Source organism: Symphalangus syndactylus, chromosome 7 (assembly GCF_028878055.3).
Source record: "Symphalangus syndactylus isolate Jambi chromosome 7, NHGRI_mSymSyn1-v2.1_pri, whole genome shotgun sequence".
In the NCBI taxonomy this organism is placed as follows: domain Eukaryota; kingdom Metazoa; phylum Chordata; class Mammalia; order Primates; family Hylobatidae; genus Symphalangus; species Symphalangus syndactylus.
The window spans coordinates 47220232-47240416 of record NC_072429.2 but is presented as its reverse complement, the minus strand read 5'-3'; the positions used below and the strand labels follow the sequence as shown (position 1 = coordinate 47240416).

Sequence of the window (20185 nt, the reverse complement as noted above, 5' to 3'; positions counted from 1 at the left end):
AGGTAGCTGGGATTGCAGGCACGTGCCACCATGCCTGGTTAATTTTTGTATTTTTAGTAGAGATGGGGTTTCGCCATTTTGGCCAGGCTGGTCTCTAACTCCTAACCTCAAGCGATCCTCCCACCTTGGCCTCCCAAAGTGCTGGGATTACAGGTTTGAGCCACCGCGCCTGGCCTAATTTTTGTATTTTTAGTAGAGATGGGGTTTCACCATGTTGTTCAGGCTGGTCTCAAACTCCTGAACTCAGGTGATCTGTTCTCCTCGGCCTCCCAAAGTGCTGGGATTACAGGCATGAGGCACTGTGCCTGGCCTTAATTGTTCTAAGAATTCTGGGAGGCAGCTTTCATTATCATTGCCCTTTAAAAAAAATATGGAATGCTTTATGAATTTGCATGTCATCCTTGCACGGGGTCATGCTAATCTTCTCTGTGTCATTCCAATTTTAGTGTATGTGTTATTGAAGCGAGCATTATCATTGTCATTTTATAAATGAAGAAACAGCCAGGCATGGTGGCTTACCCCTGTAAACTCAACACTTTGGGAGGCTGAGGCGGGTGGTTAACTTGAGCTCAGGAGTTCAAGACCAGCCTGAACAACATGGTTGATATGATTTGGCTGTGTCCCCATCCAAATCTCAACTTGAATTGTATCTCCCATAATTCCCATGTGTTGTGGGAGGGATTCAGGGGGAGGTAATTGAATCATAGGGGCTGGTCTTTCCCATGCTATATTTGTGATAGTGAATAAGTATCATGAGATCTGATGGATTTATCAGGAGTGAATAAATATCATGAAATCTGATGGATTTATCAGGGGTTTCTGTTTTTGCTTCTTCCTCATCTTGCTCTTGCTGCTACCATGTAAGAAGTGCCTTTCACCTCTCACCATGATTCTGAGGCCTCCCCAGCCATGTGGAACTATAAGTTCAATTAAATCTTTTTTTTTTTTTTTTTTTTTTTGAGACGGAGTCTCGCTCTATCACCCAGGCTGGAGTGCAGTGGCGCGATCTCGGCTCACTGCAAGCTCTGCCTCCCGAGTTCACACCATTCTCCTGCCTCAGCCTCTCCGAGTAGCTGGGACTACAGGCACCCGCCACCATGCCCAGCTAATTTTTTGTCTTTTTAGTAGAGCCGGGGTTTCACCGTGGTCTCGATCTCCTGACCTTGTGATCCACCCACCTCGGCCTCCCAAAGTGCTGGGATTACAAGCATGAGCCACCGTGCCCGGCCTAATTAAACCTTTTTTTATTACCAGTTTCAGGTATGTCTTTATCAACAGTATGAAAATGGACTAATACAGTAAGTTGGTACCAGGAGTGGGGTGTTGCTGAAAGGATACCCAAAGAAGTGGAAGCAACTTTGGAACTGGGTAACAGGCAGAGGTTGGAACAGTTTGGAGGGCTCAGAAGAAGACAGGAAAATGAGGGAATGTTTGGAACTTCCTAGAGACTTGTCAAATGGCTTTGCCCAAAATGCTGATAACGATATGGACAATAAGGTCCAGGCTGAGGTGGTCTCAGATGGAGATGAGGAACTTGTTGGGAACTGGAGTAAAGGTGACTCTTGTTATTTATTTATTTTTTAATTAATTTTTTTTTTTGAGACAGAGTCTTTCTCTGTCACCCAGGCTAGAGTGCAATGGCACAATCTGGGCTTACTGCAGCCTCTGCCTTCCAAGTTCAAGTGATTCTCCTGCCTCAGTCTCCCAAGTAGCTGGGACTATAGGTGCCCACCATCACGCCCAGCTAATTTTTATATTTTTAGTAGAGACAGAGTTTTGCCATGTTGGCCAGGCTGGTCTCGATCTCCTGATCTCAGGTGATCTGCCTGCCTTGGCCTCCCAAAGTGCTGGTGTCGTGAGCCACCACACCCGACTTTTTTTTTTTTTGAGACTGAGTCTCGCTCTGTCACCCAGGCTGGAGTGCAGTGGTGCAATCTTGGCTCACTGCAAGCTCTGCCTCCTGGGTTCATGCCATTCTCCTGCCTCAGCCTCCCGAGTAGCTGGGACTACAGGCGCCCGCCACCGCACTCGGCTAATTTTTTGTATTTTTAGTAGAGACAGGGTTTCATCGTGTTAGCCAGGATGGTCTCGATCTCCTGACCTCGTGATCTGCCCATCCCGGCTTCCCAAAGTGCTGGGATTACAGGTGTGAGCCACTGCGCATGGACTTTGTTTTTTTTTTTTTTTTTTTTGAGACAGAGTCTCGCTCTGTCACCAGGCTAGAGTGCAGTGGCACAATCTCGGCTCACTGCAACCTCTCTCTGCCTCCTGGGTTCAAGGGATTCCCCTTCCTCAGCCTTCCGAGTAGCTAAGATTATAGGCACATGCCACCACGCCCAGCTAATTTTTGTATTTTTAGTAGAGGTGGGGTTTTACCATGTTGGCCAGGATGGTCTCAATCTCCTGACCTTGTGATCTGCCCACCTTGGCCTCCCAAAGTGCTGGGATTGCAGGCTTGAGCCACTGCGCCTGGCCTTTTGTTATGTTTTAGCAAAGAGACTGGTGGCATTTTGCCTCTGCTGTAGAGATTTATGGAACTTTGAACTTGAGAAAGATGATTTAGGGTATTTGGTGGAAGACATTTCTAAGCAGCAAAGCATTCAAGAGGTGATTTGGGTGCTGTTAAAGGCATTCAGTTTTATAAGGGAAGCAGAGCATAAAAGTTTGGAAAATTTGCAGCCTGACTATGCGATAGAAAAGAAAAACCCATTTTCTGGGGAGAAATTCAAGCTGGCTGCAGAAATTTGCATAAGTAGTAAGGAGCCTAATGTTAATCCCCAAGACCATGGGGAAAACGTCTCCAGGCCATGTCAGAGACCTTCATGGCACCCTCTCCCATCACAGGCCTGGAGGCCCAGGAGGAAAAAGTTGTTTCATGGGCCAGACGCAGGGTCCCCATGCTGTGTGCAACCTAGGGATTTGATGCCCTATGTTCCAGCTGCTCCAGCTGTGGCTGAAAGGGGCCAATATACAGCATGGACTTTGGCTTCAGAGGGTGGAAGCCCCAAGCCTTGGCAGCTTCCACGTGATGTTGAGCTTGCAGGTGCACAGAAGTCAAGAACTGAGGTTTTGGAACCTCCACCTAGATTTCAGAAGATGTATGGAAACTCCTGGATGCCCAGGCAAAAGTTTGCTGCAGGGGCGGGGCTGTCATGGAGGACCTCTGCTAGGGCAGTGTGGAAGGGAAATGTGGGGTCGGAGCCCCCACACAGCTGGGGGAGTGCCTAGTGAAGTTGTGAGAAGATGGCCACTATCCTCCAGACCCCAGAATGGTAGATCCACCGACAGCTTGCACCATGAGCCTGGAAAAGCTGCAGACACTCAACGCCAGCCCGTGAAAGCAGCCAGGAGGGAGGCTGTACCCTGCAAAATGACAGGGGTGGAGCTGCCCAAGACCATGGAAACCTACCTCTTGCATCAGTGTGACCTGGGTGTGAGACCTGGAGTCAAAGGAGATCATTTTGGAGCTTTTAAAATTTGACTGCCCCGCTGATTTTGAACTTGCATGGGGCCTGTAGCCCCTTTGTTTTGGCGAATTTCTCCCAGTTAGAATGGCTGTATTTACCCAATACCTGTACCCTCATTGTATCTAGGAAGTAACTAGCTTGCTTTCGTTTTGTTTTGTTTTGTTTTTTGAGACAGAGTCTCACTCTGTTGCCCAGACTGGAGCGCAGTGGCATGATCTTGGCTCACTGCAGCGTCTGCCTCCCACGTTCAAGCGATTCTCCTGCCTCAGCCTCCTGAGTAGCTGGGACTACAGGCATGTGCTACCACACTCCGCTGATTTTTTATTTTTAGTAGAGATGGGATTTTACCATATTGGCCAGACTGGTCTCAAACTCCTGACCTCAGGTGATCCACCCGCCTTGGCCTCCCAAGATGCTGGGATTACAAGCGTGAGCCACCGCGCCTGGCTTTTTTTTTTTTTTTTTTTTTTTTTTAAGACAGAGTCTCACTCTGTCGCTCAGGCTGTAGTGTAGTGGTGCGATTTCAGCTCACTGCAGCCTCCACCACCCAGGTTCAAGTGATTGTCCTGCCTCAGCCTCCTGAGTAGCTGGGACTACAGGCGCATGCCACCACGCCCAGCTAATTTTGTATTTTTAGTAGAGGTGGGGTTTCACCATGTTGGTCAGGCTGGTCTCAAATTCCTGACTTCAGATGACCCACCCACCCCGGCCTCCCAAAGTGCTGTGATTACAGGTGTGAGCCAGTGCACCCGGCCGCTTGTTTTTGATTTTACAGGCTCATAGGTGGAAGGGACTTGCCTTGTCTCAGATGAGACTTTGGACTGTGGACTTTTGGGTTAATGGTGAAATGAGTTAAGACTTTGGGGGACTGTTGGGAAGGCATGATTGGTTTTGAAATGTGAGGACATGAGATTTGGGGGAGCCAGGGTCAGAATCATATGGTTTGGCTGTGTCCCCACCCAAATCTCAACTTGAATTGTATCTCCCATAATTCCCATGTGTTGTGGGAGGGACCTAGGGGGAGGTAATTAAATCATGGGGTCTGGTCTTTCCATGCTATTCTTGTGATAGTGAATAAGTCTCTAAAGATCTGATGGGTTTATCAGGGGTCTCCACTTTTGCTTATTCCTCATTTTTCTCTTGCCAGCATCACGTAAGAAGTGCTTTTCACCTCCTGCCATGATTCTGAGGCCTCCCCAGCCATGTGGAACTGTAAGTCCAATTAAACCTGTTTTTGTTCTCAGTTTTGGGTATGTCTTTTTTTTTTTGGAGATACAGTCTCGCTCTGGAATGCAGTGGTGCAATCTCACAGGCTGGAATGCAGTGGTGCAATCTTGGCTCACTGCAAGCCCTGCTTTCCGGGTTCACGCCATTCTCCTGCCTCAGCCTCCCGAGTAGCTGGGACTACAGGTGCCCGCCACCACGCCCAGCTTATTTTTTGTATTTTTAGTAGAGACGGGGTTTCACCATGTTAACCAGGATGGTCTTGATCTCCTGACCTCGTGATCCACCTGCCTCGGCCTCCCAAAGTGCTGGGATTACAGGCGTGAGTCACCACACCCGGCCAGTTTCGGGTATGTCTTTATCAGCCATGTGAAAATGGACTAATACAATGGCGAAACCTTGTCTCTACAAAAAATACCAAAATTAGCCAGGCGTGGTGGTACATGCCTGTAGTCCCAGCTACTAGGGAGGCTGAAGTGAGAGGATCGCTGGAGCTCAGGAGGTGAAGGCTTCAGTGAGCTGTGAGTGTGCCACCACTCCAGGCTGGGTGATGACATGAGGCCCTGTCTCAAAAATAAATAAGTATATGAAGAAACAGATCCAGTGAGATGGACTTGCCCAGTGTCACACAGCTGGAGAGTGAGAGAGTGGAGGTTTGACCGTGCTCTGAAGATTTCACTGGCTGGGAGCAGTGGCTCACGCCTGTAATCTCAGCACTTTGGGAGACCAAGGCAGAAGGGTAGTTTGAGCCTAGGAGTTCAAGACCAGCCTGGGAGACCCTGTCTTTACAAAAATTACAAAAATTAGCTGGGCATGGTAGCAGTCATCTGTAGTCCCAGCTACTTGGGAGGCTGAGGCAAGAGGAGCTCTTGAGTCTGGGAGGTCCAGGCTGCAGTGAGCTATGATTGCGCCACTGCCCTCCAGCCAGGGTGACAGTGAGACCTTGTCTCTAAAGAAAAAAAAAAAGGTTTCACAGTAGGCCCTGCAATTGTGTGAAGACAGGGATCTGAGGGTGGGGGTCTAGGAGTAAGGACTCTACAATGGCTGGTAATGGCCCTAGTTCTGGGGTCCCCACCCTCTGAGCCTATACCCAGTCCTCAGAGGTGTAGGCCGAGGAGTGTTCTTTGTCAAGGTGAACCAGGCCCCTGTCTCTGGATGTATTTTTTATATTATTTTATTTTTTTTGAGATGGAGTCTTGCTCTGTTGCCCAGGCTGGAGTGCAGTGGTGAGATCTTGGGTCACTACAGCCTCTGCCTCCTGGGTTCAAGCAATTCTCTGCCTCAGCCTCCCGAGTAGCTGGGATTACAGGCTCCCGTCACCACTCCTGGCTAATTTTTTTGTATTTTTAGTAGAGACAGGGTTTCACCATCTTGGCCAGGCTGGTCTTAAACTCCTGACCTCGTGATCCACCTGCCTCAGCCTCCCAAAGTGCTGGGATTACAGGCGTGAGCCACTGTGCCTGGCCATTTTTTTTTTTGAGACAGAGTTTCACTCTTGTCACCCAGGCTGGAGTGCAATGGTGCGGTCTCAGCTCACTGCAACCTCTGCGTCCCAGATTCAAGCAATTCTCCTGCCTCAGTCTCCTGAGTAGCTGGGATTACAGGCTCCCGCCACCACACATGGCTAATTTTTGTATTTTTAGTGAAGATGGGGTTTCACCATGTTGGCCATGCTGGTCTCGAACTCCTGGCCTCAGGTGATCCACTTACCTCCTTCCAAAGTGCTGGGATTACAGGCGTGAGCCATTGTGCTCAGCCTGCCTCTGGATTTTTGAAGTTGGTCCTTACAGTTCCCAGTGAGGTGAGAACTATTCCTGTTTTATAGATGAAGATACTGAGATCCAGAGTCCGAGTCAGTCCCCTAAGCAAGTCAGCAGGGCAGTGCGAGTCTCAAACTCAGGGCTCCTGACTCCATGTTGATATTCTTTCTGCTAGAGGCAGGTGTCTTCAGGTAATTTGAGAACAGAAGTCCTTTTTGGTTCCCTTCCCCAACCCTGGGTTGCCACAAACGTGAGACTAAGGACAGGTTAGGGGAGGATGCAGATCCTAAAAACCAACTCCCAATAGCAACACCAGTGTTAATTTAACAGCAGACGTGTATTGATGGCTCACTTTGTGCCCAGCATGGTGCTTCTGTGTGCATGTGTGTGCAGCCTCAGAATCCTCCTCAACACAGTGCTTCAGATAGCCACTGTCAGCCAGTGGGAAAAGACACAGGCCCGAAGTTCAGATCAGCCCATGGTAGTGAGCACCAGGCATGAGCCAGGCACTGGGGAGAACAAGGCCAGCATCTAGGAGGCAGATGTGAGACAATAGCAATAATGTAGGGGAACAGCTAGACTGTGGGGACACAGACATGGGGCCCCTGATGTCAAACTGAAGGGTTTGACAAGAAAGGTTTCTTGGAGGAAGTGATATTTCAGCTGAACTCCTCTTAGGGGTTCCCCAAACCAGACTATGCCCCATCCTACCTCATACCATCCATCCTCCAAGATGATGAGAGTTAGGGCTCAATAGGATTGAGCCAGGCAAAGAAGATAGGATGGGAAGGAAGAGTTCCCAGTTCTAGGCTGGGAGAATAACACCCCAGAGGCCTGAAACAGGAAGGAGCCCAGCCTATCTGTGGAAGATGCTAAATGAGGCAGAGGGTGGAGTATAAGGGGGCAGAGAGAAGGGCAGGGGAGGGCATTCATTTAGGGCACTGCAGACCAGGAGAGGAGATCTGGGCTCAACGTTGTGGCATGGGGGTCCACTGAGATAGCTTCCCATCCCCCCTCTCACATGTTACTTTCCTATCTCTAAGACCCTCTCACATCAGCCAGATTCACCCAATACTTCTTGGGAGTAGGTGGAGCAGGGGTCACCATGGCCATTTTACAGATGAAGAAACTGAGTCTCAGAGGTTACAGTGCTGGTCTGCTTTGCCTGGCTGGTAAGAGGGGCAGCGGGCCTGCGTTCTGAGCCAAAGTCCTGGACTGTTTGCAGGACCATCAGTGTGGATTCTGGAGGACGGATGGTATGGAGTAGGGTAGGGCACAGTCTGGTTTGGGGAACCCCTAAGGGTGCAGAGGGAGGGTGAGGATCCCTGCCAAAGCTCCAGGCTGGAGGGGACTGCGACCTCCTCCCTCCTGCAGTCCATCTCCAGTGGCCGGCTGGGGTGAGTCAGCCTGGATGAAGTCACCTACTTCCATGCAGACTGTGCCCCCTGACCTGGGAGGCGCCTGTCAGGGGCACCAGCCGAGACTGAGGACGGGCTGGGCAGCGCTCCAGGTCGCTGTGTGGCAGCTGATTTAGGGGGCTGGAAATGTCCAGAGCCATCAGAAGCAGCTGGGCTTCTGGGGCCTTGAGGCCCGTAAGTCATGCTGCTGCCTGCCGTTCCCTGCATTGCTGTGAAGCCTCGCCGGGGACTGGGCTCATCAAAATCAGTTTATGCCAAAGGAAATTAATTTTTGCCTCTCTGAGATGGGGTGTGGGGAAGGCAGATTGGCTCCAGAGGCAGGCCTGTGACAGCACTGCAGGGAGGGGTTGGATGCTACAGTGTGACCACGATGGCACTGATCCAAGAGCCTCGGGGCTAGAGGGCCTGCCCATTCTACAGAGCAGGTGACTGAGGTTTCAAAGGAGCCTCCTAGTCTTTGGGACCAGAACCCAGATTTTGTTCTTTATTAATCTGTCTTTATTCATTTCTGTCCTCCTTCACTCCTTCTCTTCCTTCTTTCCTTCTCTATCTCCATAAGTATTTACTGAGCACCTGCTATGTGCCAGGCACTGTCCTGTGTGGTAAGGACACAGAGATGCGCAAGACAGACCAAGTCCTGCTCTCATGGAGCATGCAGTCTGGTTGGGTAAGACAGACTGGTCATAGCTAAATAAGAAAGTATCAGATAGGGAGGAGTGCTAGGTGAGCATTAAATTAATGTGAGGCGATGCACAATGGCTCACACCTGTAATCCCAGCACTTTGGGAGGCTGAGGCAGGTGGATCACCTGAAGTCAGAAGTTCGAGACCAGCCTGGTGAAACCTTGTCTCTACTAAAAATACAAAAATTAGATGGGCACGGTGGTGGGTGCCTGTAGTCCCAGCTACTCAGGAGGCTGAGGCAGGAAAATCACTTGAACCCGGGAGCTGGAAGTTGCAGTGAGCTGAGAGCGCACCACTGCACTCCAGCCTGGGTGACAGAACGAGACTCTGTCTCAAAAAATAAATAATAAAAATAAAAGCAAAAATTAGCTGGGTGTGGTGATGCACCTGTGGGCCCACCTATTCGGGAGGCTGAGGTAGGAGGATTGCTTGAGCCCAGGAAGTTGAGGCTGCAGTCAGCCATGGTTGTGCCAGTGCACTCAAGCCTGGGTGACAGAGCAAGACCCTGTCTCAAATAAATAAATAAATAAATAAAAAATAAAACAGGAGATGTCAAAGAAACCTTAAATGAGGCAGCTGGCCCAGACCCAGGATCTCCCTCCACTCTTCTTGGGTCCCAGGCTTCTTTGTGGTGAAGGTGAGCAGCTGGGTCAGCCCTTTCCCAGCCCAGCTTTGCTTGTGTCCCTGTCTGTCAGGAGCCCTCAGCAGCTCCCCATTGCTCAGTAACAACAGTTCTCAGTTCTTGAGTGATTACCTTAGTCTGGGCATAGAGCCTTTTTGTGAATCCCTACAACAACCCTACTAGGCGGATACCATTATTATTTCCATTTTACAAATGAGGAAACTGAGGCTTGGAGAGAAGAGATTTTTGCCAAGGTACCTCAGCTGGTTGGTGACAAAGCCAGGATTCAGATTCGCTGAGCCATTAGTTGCCACTGCTGATAGAATTAAGTCCACTGCCTTCCCTGGAGTCGCAGCCTTGCTCTTATCTGCTCAGGACCCACTTTCCCACCATTCTGTGCTCCACAGACTGAACAAACAGCCACTTCCATCTCCCTAAACGCTACACAGGTTCCCACTTGAGAACCTTTCTTTGCCTGTGCTGTTCCCTCCACCTGGATGGAGTCCCCTTGCCTCCTCACATAAGCAAGGGGGTGCCTTTTATCTCTTATGCCCCCACAATTCTATTTGTGAGGCTCTCTGGCCCCTTATCACACACATTTTGTGTGCCCAAGGATTGGAGGTGTGACAGACTGGTATTTAGGTCTAAGTCTTTTTTTTTTTTGAGATAGAGTTTTGTTCTTGTCACCCAGGCTGGAGTGCAGTGGGGTAATCTCGGCTCCCTGCAACCTCTGCCCCCCCCAGGTTCAAGCGATTCTCCCGCCTCTGCCTCCCGAGTAGCTGGGATTACAGGCGCACACTACTATGCCTGAGTAATTTTTGTATTTTTAGTAGAGACGGGGTTTCATCATGTTGGTCAGGCTGGTCTCAAACTCCTGACCTCGTGATCCATCTACCTGGGCCTCCCAAAGTGCTGGGATTAAAGGCATGAGCCACCGTGCCTAGCCTTTTTTTTAGAGATGGAGTTTCGCCCTTGTTGCCCAGGCTGGAGCGCAGTGGCGTGATCTCAGCTCACTGCAACCTCTGCCTCCTGGGTTCAAGCGATTCTCTTGTCTCAGCCTCCTGAGTACCTGGGATTACAGGTGCATGCCACCACACCCGGCTAATTTTTTGTATTTTTAGTATAGATAAGGTTTCACCATGTTGGCCAGGCTGGTCTCGAACTCCTGACTTCAGGTGATCCGGCCACCTCGGCCTCCCAAAGTGCTGGGATTATAGTGTGAGCCACAGCCCCCTTTTTTTTTTTTTAAGAGACAAAGTTTCACTCTGTTGCCCAGGGTGGAGTGCAGTGGCAGGATCTTGGCTCACTGCAACCTCAATCTCCCACGCTCAAGTGCCTCCCACCTCAGCCTTCTGAGTAGCAGGGACTACCGGTGTGTGCCACCATGCTCAGCTAATTTTTTTTTTTTCTTTTTTGAGACGGAGCCTCGCTCCGTCGCCCAGGCTGGAGTGCAGTGGTGCAATCTCGGCCCACTGCAAGCTCCACCTCCCGGGTTCACGCCATTCTCCTGTCTCAGCCTCCCGAGTAGCAGGGACTACAGGCGCCCGCCACCACGCCTGGCTAATTTTTTTGTATTTTTAGTAGGGGTTTCACGGTGTTAGCCAGGATGCTCTTGAACTCCTGACCTCGTGATCCACCCGCCTCGGCCTCCCAAAGTGCTGGGATTACAGGTGTGAGTCACTGCACCCAGCCTAATTTTTTTTTTTTTTTTTTTTTTTTGAGATGGAGTCTTGCTCTGTCGCCCAGGCTGCAGTGCATGGTGCCATCTTGGCTCACTGCAAGCCCCGCCTTCTGGATTCACGCCATTCTCCTGCCTCAGCCTCCCAAGCAGCTGGGACTACAGGTGCCTGCAAGCAAGCCTGGCTAATTTTTTGTATTTTTAGTAGAGACAGGGTTTCACTGTGTTAGCCAGGATGGTCTCGATCTCGTGACCTCGTGATCCACCCGCCTCGGCCTCCCAAACTGTTGAGATTACAGGCATGAGCCACTGCGCCTGGCTAATTTTTATATTTTTTGTAGAGACAGAACCTCCGTATGTTGCCCAGGCTGGTCTCGAACTCCCAGGCTCAAGTGATCCTTCCGCCTTGGCCTCCCAAAATCCTGGGATTACAGGCATGAGCCACCGTGCCTGGCCTGGGACCTGGGTTTAAATCTTATTTGTATTACATATTGGCTCTGTGATCTTGGGAGGGCAACAAACCTTATAAGCCTCAGAGTTTTTGTTTCTTTGTTTTTTGTTAATAAAATGGGGCTGTAGTGGGGAGCAAATAGATGATGAATTTAAAATGCTCAGCATAACTCAGGAGGCTGAGATGGCAGGATGGCTTGAGCCTAGGACTTTAAGGCTGTAGTGCATTGCCCTCTAGCCTGGGTGACAAAAGCAAGTCTTTTAGGCTGGGTGTGGTGATTCACGCCTGTAATCCCAACAATTTGGGAGCCCAGGAGTTCGAGACCAGCCTGGGCAACATGGCAAGACCCTGACTGTAAAAAAATTAAGAAATTAGCCAGGCATAGTGGCATGTATTCCCAGCTACTCTGGAGGCTGAGTTGGGAGGATAACTTGAGCCAGGGAGGTCAAGGCTGCAGTGAGCCATGATTGTGCCACTACACTACAGCCTGGGTGACAAAGCAAGGCCCCATCTTATTTTTCTTTTGAGACAAGAGTCTCGTTCTGTCACCCAGGCTGGAGTGCAATGGCGTGATCTCAGCTCTCTACAACCTCCGCCCCCCATGTTCAAGCAATTCTCCTACCTCAGCCTCCTGAGTAGCTGGGATTACAGGCACACACCACCACACCCAGTTAGTTTTTGTATTTTTAGTAGAGATGGGGTTTCACCATGTTGGTCAGGCTGGTCTTGAACTCCTGACCTCAGGTGATTCACCATCCTTGGCCTCCCAAAGTGCTGGGGTTACAGGTGTCAGCCACCACGCCCAGCCGCAAGACCCCCCCCCCCGCCCTTTTTTTTTAGACGGAATCTCGCTCTGTCGCCCAGGTTGGAGTGCAATGGCCTGATCTCAGCTCACTGCAACCTCTGCCTCCTGGGTTCAAGTGATTCTCCTGCCTCAGCCTCCTGGGTAGCTGGGATTACAGGCACCCACTAATCTGTCCTGCTAATTTTTGTATTTTTAGTAGAGACAGAGTTTCACCATGTTAGGCTGGTCTCAAGCTCCTGACCTCAGGTGATCTGCCTGCCTCAGCCTCCCAAAGTGCTAGGATTACAGGCGTGAGCCACCATGCCCGGCCGACCCAATCTTTAAAGAAAAACAATGAGCAAGAAGTTGACTGCTCCCTTGTAGGGTGGTCCTAAAGGATGGTGAAAGGTGTCCAACATAGTTAGTGGGTATTCAACCTGAGCAGGCAGATCTAAGGGTTCATCACATCTCTCTTCCCCACAGGGCCCAGTCCAGGGCTTTGTGGCTTGGAGTATATTTTTTTAGTTGAAGTCGAGGTTGATTTACATTTCCAAGATGTGGCCTCATTCAGTCCAGGCAGCCCTTGCACCCAGGTGGGGGAAAGGGAAATGACTTGAAGGTCCTTGGTGTTCATGAAATCTATTATCATCATAATAACAATAATTAATTTTTTGTTTTGAAATGGGGTCTTGCTGTGTTGCCCAGGCTGACCTTCAACTCCTAAGCTCAAGAGATCTTCCCACCTCAACCTCCCAAATAGCTGGGACTACAGTCCGTGACACTGCACCCAGCTCAGTAATTAATTGTTTTATATGGGCAACTGGCATTTTCCTCATTTTATATGAAGCACTTTTAGAAAACGTTGCTGTTTTTATTGATCTGTATAACCTATTATTTAAGTACAAACAGCGGTTATACACATAGCTTCAAGCAAGGCCCTCAGCTCCCTTTCAAACAGACTGCTACCTGAAGTCCTTACTGAATAGGAATTTGGGAGCTGCCTCTGTCCAGCCACACACATGCGCATGCACACGCACATGCACACATATACACACACACACACACACACACCCTCCATGAGGGTTGGGAAGACCTCAGCTCCTTTCACGGAGGTGTTGTCCTCAGTCACCTTCACAGACGACACCAGGTTTGAGTACCATTAACAGATGAGCTAATCCTTGGGTGGGCCAGGAAATATACACCTTGAAGTAGGAGATGAGACAGGGACTCCTCCTAAAGATTGCAACCTGGCTGGACACCATGGCTCATGTCTGTAATCCCAGCACTTTGGGAGGCCGAGAGGGGCAGATCACGAAGTCAGATTGAGACCCATCCTGGCTAATATGGTGAAATTCTCTACTAAAAATACAAAAAATTAGCCAAGCATGGTGGTGTGTGCCTGTAATCCCAGCTACTCGGGAGGCTGAGGCAGGAGAATCGCTTGAACCTGGGAGGCGGAGATTTTAGTGAGCCGAGATCACGCCACTGCACTCCAGCCTGGGCAACACAGAGAGACTCCATCTCCAAAAAAATAAATAAATAAAGAATAAAATAAAAAAAATAAAATAAATTAGCTGGGCCTGGTGATGCAGGCCTGTGGTCCCAGCTACTCCAGAGGCTGAGACAAATCACTTGAGCCTGGGAGGTTGAGGCTGCAGTGAGCCATGATCGTGCCACTGCACTCCAGCCTAGATGACAAAGTGACAAAATAAATAAATAAAAAATATTTGCAACATTTTTCTGCCCATTTTGTAGGGTACTCAGCCCAATTTCAGGGCTGGGAAGACTGGACTGAAGTGCCAGGGGGGCCTATCCTGGGGCTATTTTTCCGGGTGTGGATATTGACCACTTTAGAAGTGGCGAGACAGTCAATGAGAGGCTGGAGCTTGGTTGTGTTTCCTGTTGGGGCCACAGCCAATGGAAGCAGAGCTTCTAGAGGAAGGAGCTCTGCCCAGAGGACAACACTGAAGTGTGAGGGCCTGGCAGTCTGGCTGGTCCACCGAGTGCAGCTGCCCCTCTCCATCCACATCTCTCCACTGGCTGGGGTCTGAGCAGCAGTTTGGAAACCTTAGATGGAAGCTAGAAAAACTAACCAGTTGGCTGGAAATTTGGGTATAAGAAGAGAACAATGGTGCCGCAGACCCGAAAACGACCCTCTCTTTTTGGTTCATGGTGCCTGAGAATTTTAAGAGACCCTTTGCCTGGAGGGACATGGAGACCTGGGAGCAGCTGGGCCTTCACGTATCCCTGTGGACCTGGTAGTCCCTCCTTTTCTGCCTCCCCAGCTTCCCACAGCCCCAGGTACCCAGGGACAGCAGAGGCCTTGCAGCAAGTGGCAGAGCAGATGGTGTGTGGTGTGGGGAGGGGAGAGAGCTCCTTAGGCCTTTCTGGGCACCCCCTATCCCCTCCCACCTTGAGCAGTGGGAGTCCAGCCATCCTTCTTATGCTTTTGGTTATTCGGTCAATAACCCATGAGCCAGGTGTTGTGCTAGAGGCTGTACTCCTGGGACCCAGAAAAAATATATCCCTATGGGAACCCTCAAGCGGGTCACCATCAGAAGAAGGAAGCCAAACCAGTGACACCTGATGGATTTAGGACTGGGGATGCTCACAACAAAGGCTCCTGATCTGGTTTGAGAGGCTGGGGAAGGCTGCCTGAAAGAAATGACTTGCTGGGTTCCAACGATAGCCCTGTGACCTTGGAAGAGTTATTTAACCTTGCTGTGCTTGACTTTCCTCATCTTTAAAATGGGCATAATAAGGCCGGATACAATGGCTCACACCTCTAATCTCAGCATTTTGGGAAGGCGAGACAGGAGGATTGCTTGAGGCCAGGAGTTCGAGACTAGTCTGGGCAACATAGGGAGACCTCCCTCTCACAATTAAAATTAAAATTTATTTTTATTTTTATTATTTTTTTTTTTGAGACGGAGTCTCACTCTGTCTCCCAAGCTGGAGTGCAGTGGCGCGATCTTGGCTGACCACAACCTCCACCTCCTGGATTAAATTGATTCTCCTGCCTCAGCCTCCCGAGTAGCTGGGATTACAGGCATGGGCCACCACACCTGGCTAATTTTTGTATTTTTAGTAGAGATGGGGTTTCTCCATGTTGGTCAGGGTGGTCTCTAACTCCTGATCTCAGGTGATCCACCCACCTCAGCCTCCCAAAGTGCTGGGATTACAGGCGTGAGCCACCGCACCCGGCTAAAAAAAATTTTTTTTAATGGGCATCATAATAGTACTATTTCAAACGTTGTTGTGAGGATTCAGTGAGTTAATATGTACATGTAAATCCACTAGAACAGTGCCTGGCACACAGTAAATGCTCTGTAAGTGTTAATTAAATAAAATATAAAAACAGCTACCGGCCAGGCACAGTGGCTCACACTTGTAATCCCAGCACTTTGGGAGGCCAAGGCAGGTGGATCACTTGAGGTCAGGAGTTCGAGACCAGCCTGGCCAACATGGTGAAACTCTGTCTCTACTAAAAATACAAAAATTAGCTGGCCGTGATGGCGCATGCCTGTAATCTCAGCTATTCAGGAGGCTGAGGCAGGAGAATCACTTGAACCTGGGAGGTGGAGGTTGCAGTGAGCTGAGGTTGCGCCACTGCACTCCAGTCTGGGTGACGGAGCGAGACTCTGTCTCAATCAATCAATCAATCAATCAATAAAAACAGCTACCACTTGGATAAGTCGGACTTGGCAATGGGTGAGAAAGCAGGTCCCAGGCAAAGAGGACGAAGGCCTGCATGTTCGATGGCAGGCTTCTCCAGGGAACTCCCCTGTGTCCTTCCGTGTCACTGGATGGGGTGGCTGGTGACTCTCCTGGTCTAAGACTTGGCCTGGTAACTCTGCCCCCTTCCCTCCGCTGCCTCAGCGTGGTCTTGGGGTTGCTCAGGCCTCAACCTGAGATGTGACTGAGTCCATGGCCCAGCCTTGCCCACTTACCCCTTCCTCTGATGGTGCTGTGGCTCCCTGTGAGCCCACCCCAGGCTGGGCAGGGTGGTGTGGTGCTGGGGACCCCCCTGTGAGCATCTGGAGCTCCCTGTTTGGTGGGGCAGCACAGTGGAGCAACTGGCTCAGCCCAGGGATCAGGAGGGCTTCTTGGGGGAGGTGCTCTCTGAACAATGTCCTAAAGGGAAATGAAAAGTTCTCCAGAGAAGGGGAGGGGAGGGAGTTCCCAGGCAGAGGGAACAAGCTGTGCAAATGTTGGGAGGGAGAGAGATCCTGACTCAGGAGAAATAAGACCCCGGTAGAGTTCAAGATCTGGGCTTGGGAGCCTTCTTCCGGCAGGTTTTATCCTGGGGCCTGAGTTTCTCCCCACTTGCCCTCTGGCCCAAGCACTGGTAGTGGCCTAAGAGGTTAAAGTCCAGTCTTGCTCCGGGGCCAGCCCAGGAGCTGGGGGTAGGGGCACCAGTTGCCCAGGTCCCTCCCTCCCACTTCAGAGCTGGGAGTGTTTGGCAAAGCAACAACGCCGCCTTTGTGTCCCTCTGTGGGTCCAGGCACGTCTAACCCAGCCTAGGCGGCTGCTGGTTTCAGTGCCCTGTGATCCCAGCCAGGCGGTGCACGGCAGTGCGGGCAGGGTGCGCTTCCTCAGGGCCCCGTGGCTGCCTCATGTCCCTTGCACCCCCATGGGGTTCCCCAGGTGGGAAAGCCTGTGCCACAGAGTACATGGGCATGTGTGGGGCTGGCGGTGTGGGCCCAGAGCGGGTAGTGGTGAGTGCAGAGGCTGGAGGGGGACATCCAAAGGCTCCTGTGTGCCACAGCATGCACCCGAGGGGAATCCCGGGGTGAGTCTGTGAGTGTGCATTTGGGTGAGGACGTGATTCTGGGTGTGAGGGGTCTTGCTTGAGCACACGAGCAGCCCCCAGCCTGCTCAGAACAGAGCACTGGCTGTCTCTGCTGCGCCAACAACGAGGCCTCTCTGTCTCAGCGCATAATGTCCCCTCTGTATTGTCTGCTGCACCGCTGTGGTGATAATTTTAAGGCCCAAATCCTTTTCGTGGGTGAGGGTGAGGGTTGGGTTGGGGTAGGGCAGGGTGGAAGCCTTCTGGGGAGCGTGGGAGCTCCAGGGCTGGGTTTCAGCTCTACATGTGTGGTGGTCTGTTGTGTGTTTGGGGCCTTCCCCTACATACAACCCCTACAGGGGCAGCAGAGAGAAGTTAGGGACTCCCAGAAGCCTCTGCCAGAACCCCTTGCCCTGAAGTCATGTGGTCCCCGCCCTGCTCCAAGTCCTCCTCCCTCATCCTGCCCACCCCAGACTTCAAAGGCACTCTCTCTCTGGGAGCCCCTTTTGGTCCCTGCCTGCCTCTGCTGATCCAGGCTTTCTGCAGGCCTATCCCTGTCTTTCCCACCCTGGAACCACTAGACCAGCGGCTGTCAACCTTTTTGTTCCCGGGACTCCTTTACATGCTTAATAATTACTAAGGATCCCAAAGAACTTTTGTTTACATGGGTTATATCCATCAAGATTTACCATATTAGAAATTCAGACTGGGAAAATTTAAAAACAGATATTTATTCATTCATTTTATTTATTTATTTATTTATTTATTTTGAGATGGAGTTTTGCTCTGTCACCCAGGCTGGAGTGCAATGGCATGATCTCAGCTCACTGCAACCTCCTTCTCCCTGGTTCAAGTGATTCTCCTGCCTCAGTCTCCCGAGTAGCTAGGACTATAGGCTCACACCACCATGCCCTGCTAATTTTTTTTTTTTTTTTTAAGACAGAGTCTCACTCTGTCATCCAGGCTGGAGTGCAGTGGTGTGATCTTGGCTCACTGAAACCCCTGTCTCCCGGGTTCAAGCGATTCTCATGCCTTGGTCTCCTGGGATTACAGGCATGCACCACTACGCCTGGCTAATTTTTGTATTAGTAGAGATGAGGTTTCACCATGTTGGCCAGGGTGGTCTCAAACTCATGACCTCAAGTGATCCTCCTGCCTTGACCTCCCAAAGTGCTGGGTTTACAGATGTGAGCCACTATGCTTGGCCAATAATAATTCATTTTAAAATAACAGTAATAATACCATTACCTGTTATCATAGATAATATATTTTTATGAAAAATAACAACCTTGGCTGGGCTCAGTGGCTCATGCCTGTAATCCCAGCACTTTGGGAGGCTGAGGTGGGCAGATCACTTGAAGTCAGGAGTTTGAGACCAGCCTGGCCAACATGGTGAAACCCCGTCTATACTAAAAATACAAAAATTAGCCGGGTGTGGTGGCACACACCTGTAGTCCCAGCTACTCGGGAGACTGAGGCATGAGAATTGCTTGAACCTGGGAGGCAGAGGTTGCAGTGAGCCGAGATTGCACCACTGCATTCCAGCCTGGGTGACAGAGTGAGACTCTGTCTCAAAAAAAAAGAAAAATAACAACCTTATTTTCTAGAACAAAACAAAATGAGCAAGAAGAGTGGCACTGTTTTTACATTTTTGCAAATCTCATTAATATCTGGCTTAATAGAGCAAACAGGCCTCGTGGGGCTGGGCTGGATTCTCATATCTACTTTAACTTTGAATCGGTGGTGATTATAGATAGGCACATAATTTTGTTGTTGTTGTGGTTAAAGTATATGAGGAAAACCTGGCCTCACACAGATTTGTAGTTGGAAGAGTGAGTAGTGCTTTATTAGCCTTTTCAGATAATTTGATACTACACCAAAACTTGACAAGTGGTAGTTTCCTAAAGGTTAATATCATCTGGAGCCTGAAACCATATCAATGAGCTTTTCATATTCTGTTACTATTAAAGTCCACTTGTCTAACTCACATTTTGATTGGATCTTTTATCCACACTTGATTTTATAACAGCATGCATGTCATTTAAAATATTTTTCTGAAGGCCAGGCGCGGTGGCTCACACCTGTAATCCCAGCACTTTGGGAGGCCGAGGCGGGCAGATCATGAGGTCAGGAGTTCGAGACCAGCCTGGCCAACATGGTGAAACCCCACCTCTACTAAAAATACAAAAACAACAACAACAACAACAACAACAAACTAGCTGGGCTTGGTGGCAGGTGCCTGTAATCCCAGCTACTCGGAAGGCTGGGGCAGGAGAATCACTTGAACCTGAGAGGCAGAGGTTGCAATGAGCCGAGATCGCGCCACTGCACTCCAGCCCAGGCAACAGTGTGAAACTCCATCTCAGAAAAAAAAAAAAGAAAATTTTTCTGGGCACAATGCCTGGAGTCCCAGCTACTTGGAAGGCTGAGGCAGGAGGATTGCTTAAGTCTAGGAGTTCGAAGCTAGTCTGGGCAACATAGCAAGACCCTGTCTCTAAAAAATGAACAACGAACAAATAAATAAATAATTTTTTAAAATAAAAAATATTCGTTCACTGAGTTATAAAGATCTCTCAAGTATTAGCACATTTCATTATGCCATATTTAAAAATCACCAACAGTTTCATCAGAAATGTACCAGGAAGCTATAATCCCAGCCTCCCAAAGTGCTGGGATTATAGGCATGAGCCACCACGTCTGGCCAACTCTGACATGTTATAGAAGCGTTTTATGTACCAGATGGATATCACCAACAGTTTCATCAGAAATGTACCAGGAAGCTGTGAAGCTTATGGTATTATGGTGTTGTATACCTGTCTTTCAAAATTTAAATTTCACTTAAAAATATAATTTTATACACAAGCAGAATATGCAAAATAAAAATAGAATTTTAGCTGGCATAGCAGTGTGTACCTGTAGACCCAGCTACTCAGGAAGCTGAGGCAAGAAGATCCTTTGAACCCAGAAGTTTGCATCCAGCCTGGGTAACATAGTGAGACCTGTCCCCAAACAACAAAAACAACAAAACAAAAAAAAGACTGTTTTCACTGGCAACAAATACTGTGTGTTGTTTTCCTTGAAGGGACTGGCTTACTTCATTATTTGTGAGAGAATAACTGCCAAATATCCGAGACTGCCTGTCAATCTTTCTGTCAAGTAAAAATGACGTGCCATAAAAAAACCAGCTAGTTCAGCTCGCAACTCAAACAATAGCATAAGTGCTTTTCTTGAGGCAGCCAACGTACTTTGGTATATATATTTATATATATATATATATATATTTTTTTTTTTTTTTTGAGAAGGAGTCCT

At 49.5% G+C, this 20185-nt stretch overlaps 1 non-coding gene across 1 annotated transcript; it reads right to left on the bottom strand.

The window, feature by feature from the left end:
- Positions 1 to 364: 364 nt before the first annotated feature.
- On the bottom strand, positions 365 to 470 carry LOC129487023 (U6 spliceosomal RNA). Its single transcript, XR_008659163.1, has one exon. It is a non-coding gene; the product is annotated as a U6 spliceosomal RNA (small nuclear RNA).
- Between the last annotated feature and the right edge of the window lie 19715 nt (positions 471 to 20185).